Here is a 16,384-nt window from a genome sequence, read left to right on the forward strand (position 1 = left end):
CCAAAATCTCTGTAAATGTTTATGAAAATTAATAAAATATAATTATAGAAAAAAAATGGAACAAAAAAATTTATTAGTGAATTTGATAAATTTTAAAAATGGCATTGCTATAACGTCTAACTTCTTCCATGCAATTTTCAGGCTCAGAAAACCCACTGGAGCATCTGTCAGCTGTGACTTGTTTCCAACTCTATGGTAAAGACTATTAACTTTTTTACTATAACTGATGACTCTATGAGGAAAAAGAATAGAAGAAAATGAAAGTCATTTCTTAATTATTCCTGTGTGAGCGTAATCTCCAGAAGGATAATAAAAGAAGAGCTACATACAACTCTCTTTGTAACAAGGAGGCAATGAGGAAAAATCGTAATTTTCAGGTTTCCTGACATACAAACTCACTTTTAGCTGTTCCCTATAGGTAACTGAGGACTGTAACAAGTAATGAACACTTTTAGAACAACAACAAAGCTAGTGAAGTCACTACCAACACCAACAACACTTTTAATTACTTGCAGTTTTATGTTTAGGAGAATGAAGACAGGGAATGGAAGAAATTGAAATATAGGACAGGTAAAAAGAAAGAGAGTGAAATGTACAGAAACAAGGAAACAGGAGTGTGAAGCCTTCTTTTACGGCTGTGTCCGCCCTCCCAGCAGCATACAACCCTTATTTTCCTAGGATCAAGGTCTCTAGCACTGGTATGTACAAGCATTAATATAATAGTACCAGAGGATAATTTGGTTAATTCATTAGGTTTATAACAACCCTCATTTTCATCATCATCACATTACCTTTTGCATTCACTGTTCCCAACTTGAAGTGCAAAGTGCAAATGCCAAGTTTCTTTGAGAAGGAGCATTATTTTTGGCGCTTAATGTATCAAAATGAAGATGTATAATTAATTGTGCATAACATATAATTTCAGCTTATTTATTATATTGAGCATTGAAAATTTCATAACCAGATGCAAATATCTGAAGGAAATCAGGCAAGTGCCATAAGATGTGAAGAATCTAAATTTATAAACCAGGAATACAAGCAATTTTGAATGAAATACCAATAAACATTTAACTAAAATGAACAAAAAGAGTCATCATTCTAATGAACATTGTCAATCCTTCCAACCTGACTGAATTTAGCCAAGAATATGACATACAGACTTTTGTAGTCACTGATGTTTTATTCATTTATTCATTTTCACTAGAAAGGAGAGAAGAATGGTGAAATTAGCTTCAGGGAACACATTTCTAGAAGGTATTTACAAAGAATAACCAGCAAAAGAGCTAGCAGGTTCTAGTTATATTGTAAAACATTAAGGAATTATGTTTATTTAACTATTAGCCAGTTTAAAACTTTGCTCACAGTCATAGAAAGATCTTGAGCCTTTTATCAGAATTGTTCATAATGTTACTGACAAATGCTGCCTGAAAGCACTTTTTCAGACTGCCTTACAAACCAGATGTAAAATAATTCTATAATTTTTATTCACCATAAGAAAAATGAAATACATCTAAAGTTGTTGGAGAAAGCTCTCTTTCTGTGTAGATATGACATTTTATAATTTGTGGACATTTCATCTGAGCAAGTTCTATTTAAGTAGAAATGCTTCTTAAAGAGGCTTCAACTATTGGAAGTGTAATATATCCACTTCTGAAATCTGAAATTTATGACATATTCAATCAGGATTCATTAGTAAAACTGGTGAATGACGTGAAAAAGTTGGGAACAAAGGAGAATTGATTGAAAAATATTGATTTAATGTTAGAAACTAGGGTAGATCACATGATAAAATTTTATATAATTAATGACATATTCGTTACAAATTTGCCTTTCAAAACACGTAAAAGGCAACTGTTGTTGTTTTCAGGTGCCATCGAGTCCAGCACAACTCATCGCATGAACAAAAGATCTGAACCCTGTTCTATCCTCCACTTCCTGACACACAAGAGCCCATTGCAGCAGTCATCATGTCAGTCCACCTGGTTGAGGATCTTCCTCTCCTTTGCCAACCCTCCACCCTTCCCAACATCATGTCCCTTTTAGCAACATGTCCAAAGTATGTGAGGCAAAGCCTCATCCTGCTGGCCTCCAAAGAGCACTCTAGCTGCACCTTCTCCAAGACATATCTGTTGGCCATCCACGGGATGTTCGGCTCTCTTCTCCAACAGCACAGCTCAAAGGCATCAGTTATTTTTCTGTCATCCTTGTTCATTGTCCAGCTGCTCTCAGGTGCATAGCAAGTGATTAGAAAAACTATGGCCAGAATCAGATGTTCCTATAGATATATATCATTGAATAAAATGAAGACCTTCAATGAGATGGATTGATTCAGTGACTGGGTGTAAGAACGGGGGCAGGTTTGTCAGAGATGGTGAGATTGGCACAGGATAGGGCAGAGTTTAAGGCTGTTGTACATAGGCTCGCTATGAGCCATAGGAGACTCAACGGCACATAACAACAACAACAACAATATACCACATGTGTGGAAAATGATTATGGAGAAGAATTTCAAACATGTCAGTCAAAACAAGAGTTCAGGGGCTGACTGGGGATAAGGCTGCCAGCTGTCAAATACAAATTCAAATTGAAGCTGAAGAAAATGAAAACAATTCCCTAAAAGCTAAAATTTGACCATAAGTGTACCAGACCTGAATTTAGAGATTATCTCAAGAGCAAATTTAATGTATTGAAAACTACTTATTAAAGCCCAGCTAAATTATGGAATGCCATCAAACTATGGAATAACAGTCATGAAAAAAAAGATAGAGAATGAAGAAAAGAACAAAATAAATATAAGAAGAGACAATTAAGATATGCTCTAGAACTAAAGAGATGCAAAAGGAAATGGAAGAAATGATGCCTAAGGCCTCTACACCAAAGATGCTAAAGGAAGGCTCAAAACAAACAAACAAACAAACCATCAAAAAAATCCCAAAACCAAAAAACCCAAACAGGTGAAATGTTAAAATAAAATGTGCAAAGACCCAGAGTTAGACTATCAAAATGGAAGAATATTCTGGCATTTCTCAAACTGAAGGAAATGAAGAGGAAGTTCACATTTTTACTTGCAGTGCTGAAGAATCCTATGAGCAAAACATTCAATGACACAAGACACATTTTAAAAAAAGATTACACAAAATAACTGTATCAAAAAGAATTGCTCAACCATTTCAATAGGTAGCAAATAATCAAGAGATAATGGTACTGGTACTGAAGGAGTAAGTCTAAGTTGTACTGAGGAACTGGTAAAAACCAAGACTCTAAGAATTGATAAACTACCAATTCACATGCTTCAACAACTAGATACAGCCTTAGAAGAGCTTACTCATCTGTACGGACATTTGGAAGGCCGCTACCTGGCCAACTGACTGGAAGAGAGACCCATATTTGTGACAATGTTGAATAAAAGTAATCCAACAGATGTGAAAATTGTAAAATAACGTAATACGTATCACTAACAAAATCTGACTGGAATGGCTGGAGAAACACATCAACAGGGACCTATCATAAATTTAAGCTAGACTCAGACGAGATCATGGAAATAGATATATTTCTGACACCAGCTGTATATAGGCTGAAAACAGAATTGACCAGAAGGATATTTTAACCCCTGTATTTCATTGACTACTGAAAATAGACATCTGACTGGGTACGAATAATGGGAATTCCAGAATTGTGTTCATGGGGAACCTGCAGGGAGATCTAATAATACTCATTTGAACAGTAATAGGGCATGATTCATGGTTCAAAATCAGGAAAGATGTGTGTCAGGGCTGAAAGGACAGCATGAGAAGACCAACAAAAGTATTATAATATGCAAAGAGTTGGAGTTGTAGAACAAAAAGGGAAGAAATCACTTGGCACTTCTCAAGTTGAAAGAACTGAAAAACAAATCCAACCCTTGAATTGCAATATGGAGAGCTGGTATGGAAAAAATCCTGAAAGATCCACGAAGCATCAAAAGAAGATGGAGTTCAAATTTCTGAACTTGTATTCAAGAAGGAGTCTAGGCATATGGAGCCTCTACCTAGTCTCAGTCTGCTGAGCAGTTCCAAGAGCATGAGCTCAGAGTCGGTGGCAGGGATGCTGGCCCATGCACTGGCTGAGACTGGGAAGGCTGTGGTGGCCGCCTTGCCACTGAATGAGATCCAGGAGGTCCTGGTGGACCCATGCTCTTGGGAAAGGGAGGCTTTGCCAAGTGCTTCAAGTTCACAGAAGCCAACTCTCTAAGGAAGTCTACACTGGCAAGGTCATGTCCAAGTCATTGTTGCTTAAGCCATACTTGAGGGAGAAGATGTCCTTGGAAATAGCACGTTGTTGGTTTTCATGGCTTGTTCGAGAACAATGACTATGTGTTCATGGTGTTTAAGCTATGCCATTGAAGAGTCCTGCTGGACGGAGTGGCACAAGCAGAAGAAAGCTTTGAGAGAGCCAGAGGCCCGCTATGACCTATGACCTATGGCAGATTGTCTTGCTGCCAGTACTTGTACTGAAATTGGGTCATTCACAGGGACCTCGAAAAAGACAACTTCTTTCTGAACGAAGATATGGAGGTGAAAAAAGGAGATTTTGGATTGGCCACCAAAGTTGAGCATAATGGAGAGCAGAAGACAACCCTGTGGGAACTCCTAGTTACATTGTTCCAGGTGTGCAAAGCAAGAAAGGGCATAGTTTCAAGGTGGATATGCAGTCCATTGGATGTGCCATGTATACTTTGTTAGTGAGAAAACCACCCTGCGAGACATCAGGCTTAAAAGAGACCTACCTCCGGGTCAAAAAGAATGAATACTGCATTCCCAATTGCATCAGCCCTGTGGCTTCCTCCCTCATCCATAAAATGCATCAGATGGATCTCACTGCTCACCCAACCATTAGTGAGCTGCCAAGCAATGACTTTACTTCTGGTTCCATCCCTGCCCATCTCCCATCCCTGCCCCACAATCCTACCTAAATTTTCAATTGCTCCCAGCAGCCTGGCCCCCAGCAACAGACATAAAGAAAGATATGAAGAACTCTATTCCTGAGCATCTCTGAGAACAGGAGGAATCAGTGGTTCAGAGGCTAGTGAGGCAGTTGACTGCCACCTCAGTGGCATGCTACAGCAGCGACCCAACGTCAAGCCAAAACGTCCTTGGAATGCTGGTTGGTGAGGCAAGAGGAGGTCAAAGATCCTGCCTATGTTCTCATCTTCTGGGTCAGCAAATAGGTGAACTATTCAGACAACTATAGCCTTGGCTATCAGCTGTGTGACAACAGCGTGGGAGGGCTCTTCCATGACTCAACCTGCCTTATCCTCTACAGCCATGCTGACAGCCTCTAGTATATTGAGAAGGATGGCACCGAGTCCTACCCCACTATTACCACCTACGCCAACCCCCTGATGAAAGAGATCATATTTCCCCCCCCAATATTTCCTGAATTAAATGAACAAATACTTGCTAAAGGCTGGTGTCATTGCCATGCCCTAGGAAGCTGAGGAGGAGGAGCTAGCCAGGCTGGCCTACCTGCATACATAGGTCCTCATGTGCAGTACCATTTACCTGCACTTTATCAGTGGCTGCATGCAGATCAACTTCTTCCAGGACTGTACCAAACTCATCCTGTCCCTGCTAATGGCAGCATTTCAACGAGAAGCGAGACTTCCACACATACTTCCTGAGTGTCCACACAGGAGCATGGCTGCTGCAAGGAGCTGGCAACACCCACACCATGGTGGGCAAGCTGCTGAGCTGGTGCTCTGTCAGCAATCATCTCAAGGCCTCTCTGCATAGGCCTGCCCGCCACGAGCATGGTGGCCCTCTTCACTCTAACCAGTGTTAGGAGCCTACAGCAGTCAGCCACAAGGTGTTGTGTTTCTTAACATTTCTCTGGGTCAGGGAAGGAGCTACATCATCCTTCTAGGTGAAGGTTGGTATGTAATTTATTTTTCACATGTTCAGAATGGATCGTATTGCCCCTTTGCCCTGCCCTCTTCACTTCATCGTATGAATTGCACAGATACGTTCTCTTGAATCTAGAACTGCCCTATCCTTAGCTTTATATACAGCAAACAGGTAAATCTTAAATATATATATACACACACACATACACATATGTACATATATATTTGTATATATTTCTAAACCAGGTGGCTCCTTGGAGGCAAGGATTCTGAGGCTCCGTCTAACATACTTTGGACATGTTGTGAGGAGAGACCGGTCCTTAGAGAGGGACATCATGCTTGGGAGGGTGGAGGGACAGCGCAGGAGAGGAAGGCCCTCTATGAGGTGGATTGATTCAGTGATTGGGATAATTGGGATGGGAGTGTCAGAGACAGTGCGATTGGCACAGGACAGAGCGGAGTTTAGGGCTGTTGTACATAGGGTCTCTATGAGTCGCAAGCGACTCGATGGCACATAACAACAACAATCTTTATATATACAAATATTACATATATATATATATGAAATAGAGAGTCATCATACCAAAAAGAATTGGCTAATACATGCACATTCCAAGAAGTAGCCTGTGATGAAGAAAATACATGATAAGCCAAATTGCATTAAAAACATTTGAAAAAAAATGAGATCCCAAGAACTGATGGAATATCAATTGATATGTTTCCAACTAACAAATGCAGCCCTGGACATGCTTAGTAGTTGTTGCCAGGAAATTTGCAAGAAAGTTACCTGGCTAACTACCTGGAACAGGTAGTTTCCCATGAAAGGTGATTCAATAAAAATGTGGAAAATTTCAAAGAATACCATTAATATTATTTGTAAGCAAAATATTGGTGAAGATCATCGAAAAATGTTTATATCAGTTCATTGACAGAAACTGTCAAAAGTTCAAATTGGTTTCAGAAGAGGCAGTGCCACCAATGATATCATTGTAGAAGTCAGATGGATTCTGACTGAAAGCAAAAGTTACCAAAAGCAAGTTTATCCATGTTTAATTGGACTAGGCCAAAGATCTGACAGTGTGCATCATAACAAATTATAAATAACATTGAGAAAAATGGAAATTCCAGAACACTTAATTAGGCTTATATGAAATCTATACCTAGACAAAGAAGCTGTTCTCTAAACAGAACAAGGGAATATTGCATGATTTTAAAATCAAGAAAGATGTAAATCATAGTTTTATCCTTTTCCCATACCTATCTAATCTATATACTGATAAAATCATTCAAGAAGCTAGACTCTGTGAAGTGCTAATGAGCTGGATATCACTTCAAAGACTAAAATGTGAGGAACGTAACATTTTATATGTACGTAAGTGGTTGAACAATAAGAAAGAGTGAAAGACAATTGTAGTTCCACAACTGCAGGTTTTTATGACGCAGTGAGTATACGATTTTGTTGAAGGAACAAATGAATCTGTTTTAGAAGGTGGCCAGCCAGAACGTTCCTTAGAAATGATAATGGTGAGCTATCATCTCACATACATTAGGCATATTATCAGCAGGGACCTGTCCCTGAAGAATGCTATATTTGACAAAGCCAGCAAAAAGTGGAAATTTCTCAACAAAATTGATTATTAACAAAGTGGGGGTTAAGCACAGCAGAGATTGGAAGGATTAACTCAGGTCTCTACAAGCCAGAATCAACTTGTTAGCACCTGACCCAGTCATGACGCTTTAAAGAGTTAAATATTTTTCATTATTATTACTATTATTATTATTATTATTTATTCACACATTTATACAACTAAGCTGTTGTTAGATGCTATCAAGTTGACTTCAACTCACAGCAACTCTATGAACAGATCTGAACCTAACCCTATCCTGAGCCATCCTACTTCCAGTGCATCTGAAACTTGGACAATGAACAAAAATGATAGAAATAGAGCTGTTGCCTATAAACACAGTGGTTTAAAGCAATGCTCATTTATTAGCTCCTAGTTAGTTATGCAGGGCAGAAGTCTAAGTGAGCTCAGCTGAGTTTTCTGCTTAGGCTCTCATAAGATCACATCAAAGTGCTGGCTGACTGAACTCTCATCTGCGGCCCTGGGAAAGAATCTGCTTCCAGGCTCATCTGAGTTGTTGGCAGAGTTCAGCCCTTTTGAGGACTGAAGGATGTCAGCTGGCTCTCTCTAAGCCACAGTGGATGCCCACATTCCTTTTCAGGGAGTCCCTTTTCCATCTTCAAAGCAACATAGTCAAACCAGCTCCTTCTGGTACCTTAAACTGTCCAATTTCTACCACTAGCTGATGAAAATGTCCTTTACAAGAACTAGAATGATTAGATTTATCCTATGCCTCAGGAAAATCTTCCTATTATCAGGTTGACTGTACTATAAAACACTCTTATGGGACTGATATCTTATTTTAATCACATGTCCCAGAAAGTGGGCCATTGAATTCTGGGGGCCATGTTAAGAATTCTGCCCACAATTAAAAAAAAAAAAATCCAACTATTTTGTAAATATTTTGATTCTACCTAGTACAATGCTTTATATGCATATGAAAGCTGAACAATAAGTTAAAAGACCAAAGGAAAATTTATGTCTTTGAATCACAGTGTTCTAACATGTTAAAGAGGTATTTTCAGTAATTCTGAGATGGTTCTTATTACATACTTGCCTAATGTAATATGTCTCTTGATTTCCTGACTGCTGATACCAAGGGTGTTGATTATTGATCCAAGTAAGGTGAAATCATTGACAGCTTCAAACTCTATCTATTGTAATGTTGACTATTTGGCTTGTGGTGAGGATCCTTGTCTTCTTGATGTTGAGGTGTAATCCATACCTAAAGCTGTAGCAATTGATCTACAGCATCAGGCATTTCATATCTTCCTCACTTTCAGCAGGCACAGTTGTTTCATCAGCATAATATACGTTGTTGAGGAGACAACCTCTCCTCAGGGACCTCTCCAAAATACTCTCCAAAATGCAAAAGAGCAATGATGTGAATTTGAAGACCAAGGTGAGTCTGATTCAGCCCATGATCTTCTCAGTCACCTGCTATGCATAAGAGAGTTGGACAAAGAATAAGGATGACAGAAGAATAATTGATGCCTTTGAGTTGTGGTGCTTGAGAAGAATACTGAATATCCCATGGACTGCCAAAAAACCCAAACCAGTATGTCCTGGAAAGGGCGCGGCATGAGTGTTCCTTGGAGGCTAGTATGACCAAGCTTCATCTTTCATACTTGGACATGTAACTAGATGAGGCTACTTCTTAGAAAGGGATTTTGTGCTTGGAAAGATGGAGGGTCAGCAAAGGAAAGGAAGACTCTCCCTTCAAGATGGATTGACACTGACTCCAGCAATGGGCTCAAGTGTCTCAGGGATGATAACGACGGCACAGGATAGAGCAGGTTTTAGGATGGCTGTTCAAAGGGTCACTATGAGTTGTACTTCGAAGCCAGAACACTCCTTATAAATGAAAGTGAATTGTGACTATTTCTCATAATGGGGCAGTACTTTGTTTTTCTTTGCCAATTTTTCCCTTGTGCAAAGTCATTAAAGATCAACGTCCATTCATTAGAACAGTTCAGGGGTTTTTTGGTGTTGTTTTTTGTATTTTTTTGTTTGTTTGGGGTTTTTTTTTTAGTGGAAGTTCAACATTTATTTCCAAATGAATCAGTTAATTTCTGACTTGATTATTTTGTCCTTATAATTATCTATATTTAAAATTGTAGTATATTGAATGTGTATTTTAATTTGTTGTTGTTGTTTTATGTGCCGTCGAGTCGTTTCCGACTCATAGCGACCCTATGCACAACAGCCCTAAACCCTGCTCTATCCTGCGCCAACCGCACTGCCTCTGACACACCCATCCCAATTACCCCAGTCACTGAATCGATCCATCTCATAGAGGGTCTTCCCCTCCTGCGCTGTCCCTCCACCCTCCCAAGCATGATGTCCCTCTCTAAGGACCCGTCCCTCCTGGCAACATGTCCAAAGTATGTCAGACGAAGCCCCAGAATCCTTGCCTCCAAGGAGTAGCTTGGTTTAATCCTCTCCAAGATGAATCTGTTTGTTTTCCTGGCAGTCCATGGTACATTCAGTACCCTTCTCCAGCACCACAGCAAAAGCATCCACTCTCCTTCTGTCCTCCCTAGTCATTGTCCAACTTTCTGATGCATAACAAGCGATTGCAAAGACCATGGCCTGTATCAGGCGCACCTTAGTCTCCAGAGAGACACTGTTGCTCCTGAGTACCTTTGAGAGATCCCTAACAGCAGACTTTCAAAAAGCGTATCGCAATGGGAAAGCCTGCTGTTAGGGACCTCTCAACGGTATTTTAATTTAGGCTAAGGTAAACCAGCATTACCTAAGAGCTATATATAGACCTTTTACACAGGCACTTAGGCGCATATCTAGAACCTGATGGGTTACTGGAGCATCCGTCTGTGCCGTCGATATACTACAATTTTCAACAACCAACTATGTTTAATAAAATATGTATAAAATATTTTTGGAACTTCTAGTAAGAAATTTTACTTTTGTCTAGTTAAAAAATTTATTTAGCCTTAAAATAATATTTTTATACTATGTTAGTGCTAAGAGACCTAGGGGTCTTTTGGGTTGAATTCAAACTTCATGATGCTTGAATTATCTATGTGAATTTTAAAATAACTGTTAATATTACATGGTAATTAGATATTTTATTCTAGGTCCCAAAATGCATACCTAGTTAATGAATAATTTAAATATTTATTCAATCAAAATGATCTAAATGCAACCTTGCGTTTTTAAATAAGATTTTCCCAAATATTCAGTGTTTTGATATTTACAAATAGCATTTTGAACATTCTTACATGTTTTACTATATTTCCTAGGAAATATATGTTCATTTGTCATGATAGATTTTATCTTTTTAATTACTCAGTGTTGTTGATTGTTACTGGTGTTAGTCACCTGTACTAGTGTGAAGAATGTAAATTTTTCAAATGTTATCTTCAGTCCCATATAAGTCTTGTGTTCCATTACCTCTTCTAATTGTTTGTTGTATCTCTTATAAAATCTTAATACTTATTCTACATGTAAATAACAACATTTTCATTTAATTTTTATTACATTGTACTAGGTAGAATCTAAGTGGATTGTTTATAAAACTAGATAGTTGGAATTCTTTTTTATGGTAGGCAGAATTCCTTACATGGCCCCCAGAATTCAATGGCCCGCTTTCTGGAACGTGTGATATTATATAAGAAGATATCACTTCCGTAAGAGTGTTATATGGTACAGTTAACCTGATAATAGGAAGATTATCCTGAGGCAGGGGACAAACCTAATCACTCCAGTTCTTTTAAAAGAGGGCACTTTCACCAGCTAGTGGCAGAAATTGGACAGTTTTGAGGTACCAGAAGGAGCTGGCTTAACTTCATTGCTTTGAAGGTGAAAAGAGACTGAGAAGGAATGTGAGCATCCACAGTGGCTGAGAGAGCGCCAGCCACAACAGAACTGAACTCTGCCAACAACTTAGAGAGCCTGGAAGCAGATTCTTTCCCAGGGCCGCAGATGAGAGTTCAGTCAGCCAGCACTTTGATGTGATCTTATGAGAGCCTAAGCTGAAAACTCAGCTGAGCTCACTTAGACTTCAGCCCTGCATAACTAGGAGCTAATAAATGAGCATTGTTTAAACCACTCTGTTCATAGGCATCAACTCTACTGCTATCATCCTTGTTCCTTGTCCAACTTTAAGTAGCATAAGCAGCTCCAAATGGGGTAAAGTTCAGATCTGCTGTTGATGGAATTACTATGAGTCATAGTCAAAGTCAATGGCAAGTGCCTATAGAAATTTGTTATGAAATAAAAATAATAAACCTAATGCTCTTGTCTTATTTTATTTTCAGTTTAACAAGCATATGTCTAAAGCTTTATAATTACGTAAGATGTTTCTTTAAGGTGTAGTCAAAGTAAGAACTTGCTATTCTATTTCATATTTGTTTTTGTTGTGTACCGTACAGTTGGAACTGACCCATAGCTGATCCTCCAGCAGGTTTTCAGAGGCAATGAATTGCACAGGAAGAGGTTGTCCATCAGCACACAGTGTGGTTTTTTGGTTTTGGGGGTGTTTTGCATCATGTAATAAGATTATGGGGTATTCCACTTTTTATGCATTGTTATTAATATGAGCATAGTTTAAGTTTTCCAGTGTTGGGTACTATACATGGACCTTGTAAGTAAACCAGTATAAAATCTTAAAAAAAATTAATTATTAAGTTAATGACCTGTACTTATTGCTCCACTGTAGATATAGTACATATTTATGCTATTTTTATATTTTACCACACCTAATTTGAACCATCTTAAAGCAGTGAGCAAAAGTTTTCATACAGTTATGCTTAGATTGATAATCAATTTAGGAGGTTGTAACTTGTTACTCTGAAATAAATAAATGGTGAGAGCTAGTCAATGGGTTACTATCTAGCAGATTTGGAGGCGGTTAAGAACACAGAGTTTGTTTCAGAGTGCTCTTCGATTTACTTGTGAGAAGAGGGAGACAGCAGGATTGGGTAGGCTGGAAAACAAAGCTGATGGGTCAGCCTAGGGGACTGTGGTTTTGGGGTGGGCCTTTAAGGTTGTGCTAAGTGGCTCTGAGGGGACCACGTTTTCACATTTCCACGCTGATTAGTCATTGGTTGTGGGCCACCTGAGGAAAGACCATGACCTTGAGGAACACAGCTCTATGAATTGCAAGCAATCTCTGAAGAAGCTGACAGCTGAAAGCTGTCTACCTTCAGTGAAAAGTCACCTATTGTCAGCTCTTTCTTTTGCTGGGGCCATAAGTCCTTCCATGAAAGGGCAGCTGTGGGCATCTAAGTCTGCAGCCCAGATATGTGTAAAGTAATAATGAGAAAACCTCTTCAAATTTGAATGACTGTTCAGACAGGGGCAATGCTTGTTTGGTTGACCTATAGAGAAGGTTTTCAGATTCTCCATAAAAAATATCAGGCACATTTAAAAAGACCCTACCTATCATTAAAGATAGAAAAATCATGTGTTTGCCTTGCAGATCATCCCTCCCAACTAATTAGTTGAAATATTTGTAGAATGGCTACTTGACCTAAACAAAACAAAAAACAAAACAAAAACACACCACTAAAAAGTATTTAGATTTTGTTTTGCTTCCCTAAGATCTGGAAAGCTCAACTTTGCCCCAAATAATCTTTTTGCCTGTGAGAAATAGGAAACTAGCCAACATGTAGAGCCAGAATTAATCAAATTGTAATTTTTGTAAAAATGAGTAAACACCTTATGGCATATGAGGATTTGGCTGTCACACTGCCCTCCTTCAGACGGCTGCCACCTGGAAAAGGTAGCTTAAGATCTGCAGAGAGCTGGAAGGGTCACGCTGAGCTCCTACCTCCTCTCTTTACTGCCTTTTTGGGACCTCTCTGGACCATCTTTTTTTGGTCTGGCCCCAAATGGGTTGTTTTAATCTGTTCAACATAAGAATTTGGGAATGAGGATCAGAAGCCAGACCAAGTGTGATTTATTCCAGTACAACAACCAAGGTGCCTCTAGAAGAATAATATGCTTGTTTTTACGAGATAGCAGTGATCTAACCTGGCACAAAACAGAAATGGTTCATGCTCTGGTCACAGGCTGACAGTCCAGAGGCCTCAGCCATAGGTTGTGCTTATTTGTTAGTTGACCTCAGATCAGCTCATTTCACCTGGGCTAGATTTATTTTCCCAGGCTCCTAAAATGGAAATTATATTACTTGAATTTATATCACAACTTCACATTGTTTCTTCCATTTATTAAATTCAATGAAGTTTCCATGTATTATTTCACTTATTTATATGCCCATAGGAAGACATATCTTTTGTTAGAACCATCTATTAATGGATAAATTTAAGGGATAAGGAATCAAATGAATCATCCTGGGTCAGAGTTTCAATGGGTTATATAGCCTAGATGGAAAACTCATATCTTTTGCCCTATAGTTTATACATTTGCCAAATTGTTAGGATTTATAGTTTCCCATAGCTTCTTGGCTGACAAATGATCACAAGTTAACCTCAGATATAGCACATATTTGATTCTAGACTATGGCATAAAGCAAATATTACAATGAAGTAAGTCACACAATATTTTTCAGTGTACATAAAAATTATGTGCCCTACTGTCCTGCAGTTTATAAATATGCAGTAGCATTGTGAAATTCTTTGATATATTGTTAGAATTACCAAACTGACACAGGCATATGAAGTGAGCAAATGCTGTAGGAAAATGGCACTAATACACTTGTTTACATGGGATTGCTTCAAACCTTCAATTTTTAGGGGAGGAAATGCAGTATTTGTGAAGGAGCCTAGTCCATAGGAAGTTGTGCTACTCAGTAAAAGACTGTTTTCTGACAGTTGGGATTTGCTGCTAGTTCCAAGAGAGAAAGATGGACAATCTCCTCTTGTGTGATTTACAACCTCAGAAACCCTATGGGAGGGTCAACTTTGTGTTGGTTCTGGCTGGATAACAATGAGTTGTTAGTTTGTCTTGTGAAGCACAATCAAATAACTTATGCCAGTTTTACGTAGTTACTATTCTGGTTGTTAGGTGTTGTCCAGTCAGAATCAATTCATAGCTGACCTTCCAGCAAATTTTTAGAAACTATCTATTCCCCAGAAAGAGAGAGCCATCTATCTCCTGAACAGCTAGGGGATTTGAACTACTTGCCTTTGGGTTGGCAGGACAACTCTTTACCCATTAGGCCTCCAGAGCTCCCTATTTCCTTAATTGTTGTTGATTGCCTTCAGGTTTAGCACGACTCATAGTGACCCAATGAACAAAAAGCCTGAAGCCCTTGTTGCAGACCAAGGGTCCCAAAGAATGGAATAATTTTATAATTATTAATAAAGAGACAAACAGCCAGGAATGTGATAGAGCAGAGAGCATAAAACAGGGGGCCAGCAGTTCTCCACTGAAGACCTCAAGCCAAGCTTCTCTGTATCTTTATTGAAAATTATCAGGAAGTAAATCACAAAGAGAATTCAATGCAAATGAAGCCAAGCTCTTTCTATTGAAAACCTTCTGCTTGACTCAGGAAGGAGGGGTTCACAAATGCAAGAATTTGTTTTACCCTTGATGCCTCAGGGTGAACTCTAACTCAGGAAGTAGCACTCTCTCTGTAGGGGGCCCCTTGCTGTCTCCTGTCTGCAGGAAACAAACAGCTCATTTTCTGGGATCTGTCACAAGAGAAATCCTAACTTATAAATCTGCAATTCCTTCAATTCCTGAACAAGGATTTTCATAATAATATTTGGTATAAAGTTTGGCTTCCCATAAGCCCCTCTAAGACTATCGATATTTATTAACATTCATAGAGTTTCCAGAGGCATGCTGTTTAGGAAGTGGCTGCCACTCCTGCTTCCATTTCCTTACTAGATAGTCCGATATCAAGAAAACGTTTTATTTCTTTCACAGTTTCTTTTTTTCTTAGCAGCTTCAACTATTTTCTTTTATTAAATGACTGGTCATTTATTCCTTCCAAGAAGTTCAGCGTTTTTGTTAACTTTTTCAATTTCAATATAAGCACATAAAATATAAACTATTTTCTATGTTTCATGTTGCTAAACAGGATCTTGTCTTTGCATATGTGAATGTGTAAAACTAGAATATTCTTCAAATGTAAAGTAAATGCATGAAATGAGAAGAAAAAAGGGCTAAATTGTTATTTATATACATATATTAACTTTTAATAATATATTTATACAAGGATTTTTTTAATTTTTCATCTTTGGAGAGAAATTATAGCTGACAGGGACAATCAGAAATCCAGTATGTGGGACTGTTTAAGATATAAAATTAAGATGATAAGAAAATCACCAATCCATAAGGCTCGTAAATTATATAACTGTTAAAATCATTGCATTCATCATTCTATTGTTGAATCTATCTACTTTAGATTTAGATTTGGCTTTTTATAATGTACATTAATTTAAATACTCTTAATTCTAGATATTTTTATGATAATAAATTCATACTTTTAGCTTAACTAATTTAGTTAGTCATGCCATTCTCTCTAGACATGATTTAGCTTTGACACTGAGGTCTACATTGGACCAATTGATTGGCACCATGATGGGTAGAAAAGAGGTTGAGGTTGTTAACACTTTCATCTAGCTCAGCTCTGCATTGCTGTTGTTGTTAAATACCATTGAGTGGTAGGCGACTGACTGCAACCCTATAAACGAAAGACCTGAACAATTGTAACATTTTCTTCATTTCTCCACGTTCATAGGGTTTCCAGAGGCAAGCTATTTCAGAAGTGGATGCCACTCCTTCTTCCAAGATTGTTTTAATTGGGGAGCTCCACCTAACACTGTCCACCATGGTTCACCAATATTGTATTTGGCACCTCAGGGTCACCGTGTTCAGCATCACAGCAACCACGAGTTACCTCTGTACATCAAATTGACCAACCAGTGCTATTCCACCTAGAAGA

The 16,384-nt window shown here is 38.5% G+C and overlaps 1 pseudogene; it reads left to right on the forward strand.

The window, feature by feature from the left end:
- Window positions 1–4,059: 4,059 nt before the first annotated feature.
- LOC102861479 lies at window positions 4,060–5,820 on the forward strand (annotated as a pseudogene).
- Window positions 5,821–16,384: the final 10,564 nt, after the last annotated feature.

Source organism: Elephantulus edwardii, unplaced genomic scaffold, assembly GCF_000299155.1.
Source record: "Elephantulus edwardii isolate Elephantulus edwardi_28Jun2011 unplaced genomic scaffold, EleEdw1.0 scaffold00098, whole genome shotgun sequence".
Taxonomy (NCBI): Eukaryota; Metazoa; Chordata; class Mammalia; order Macroscelidea; family Macroscelididae; genus Elephantulus; species Elephantulus edwardii.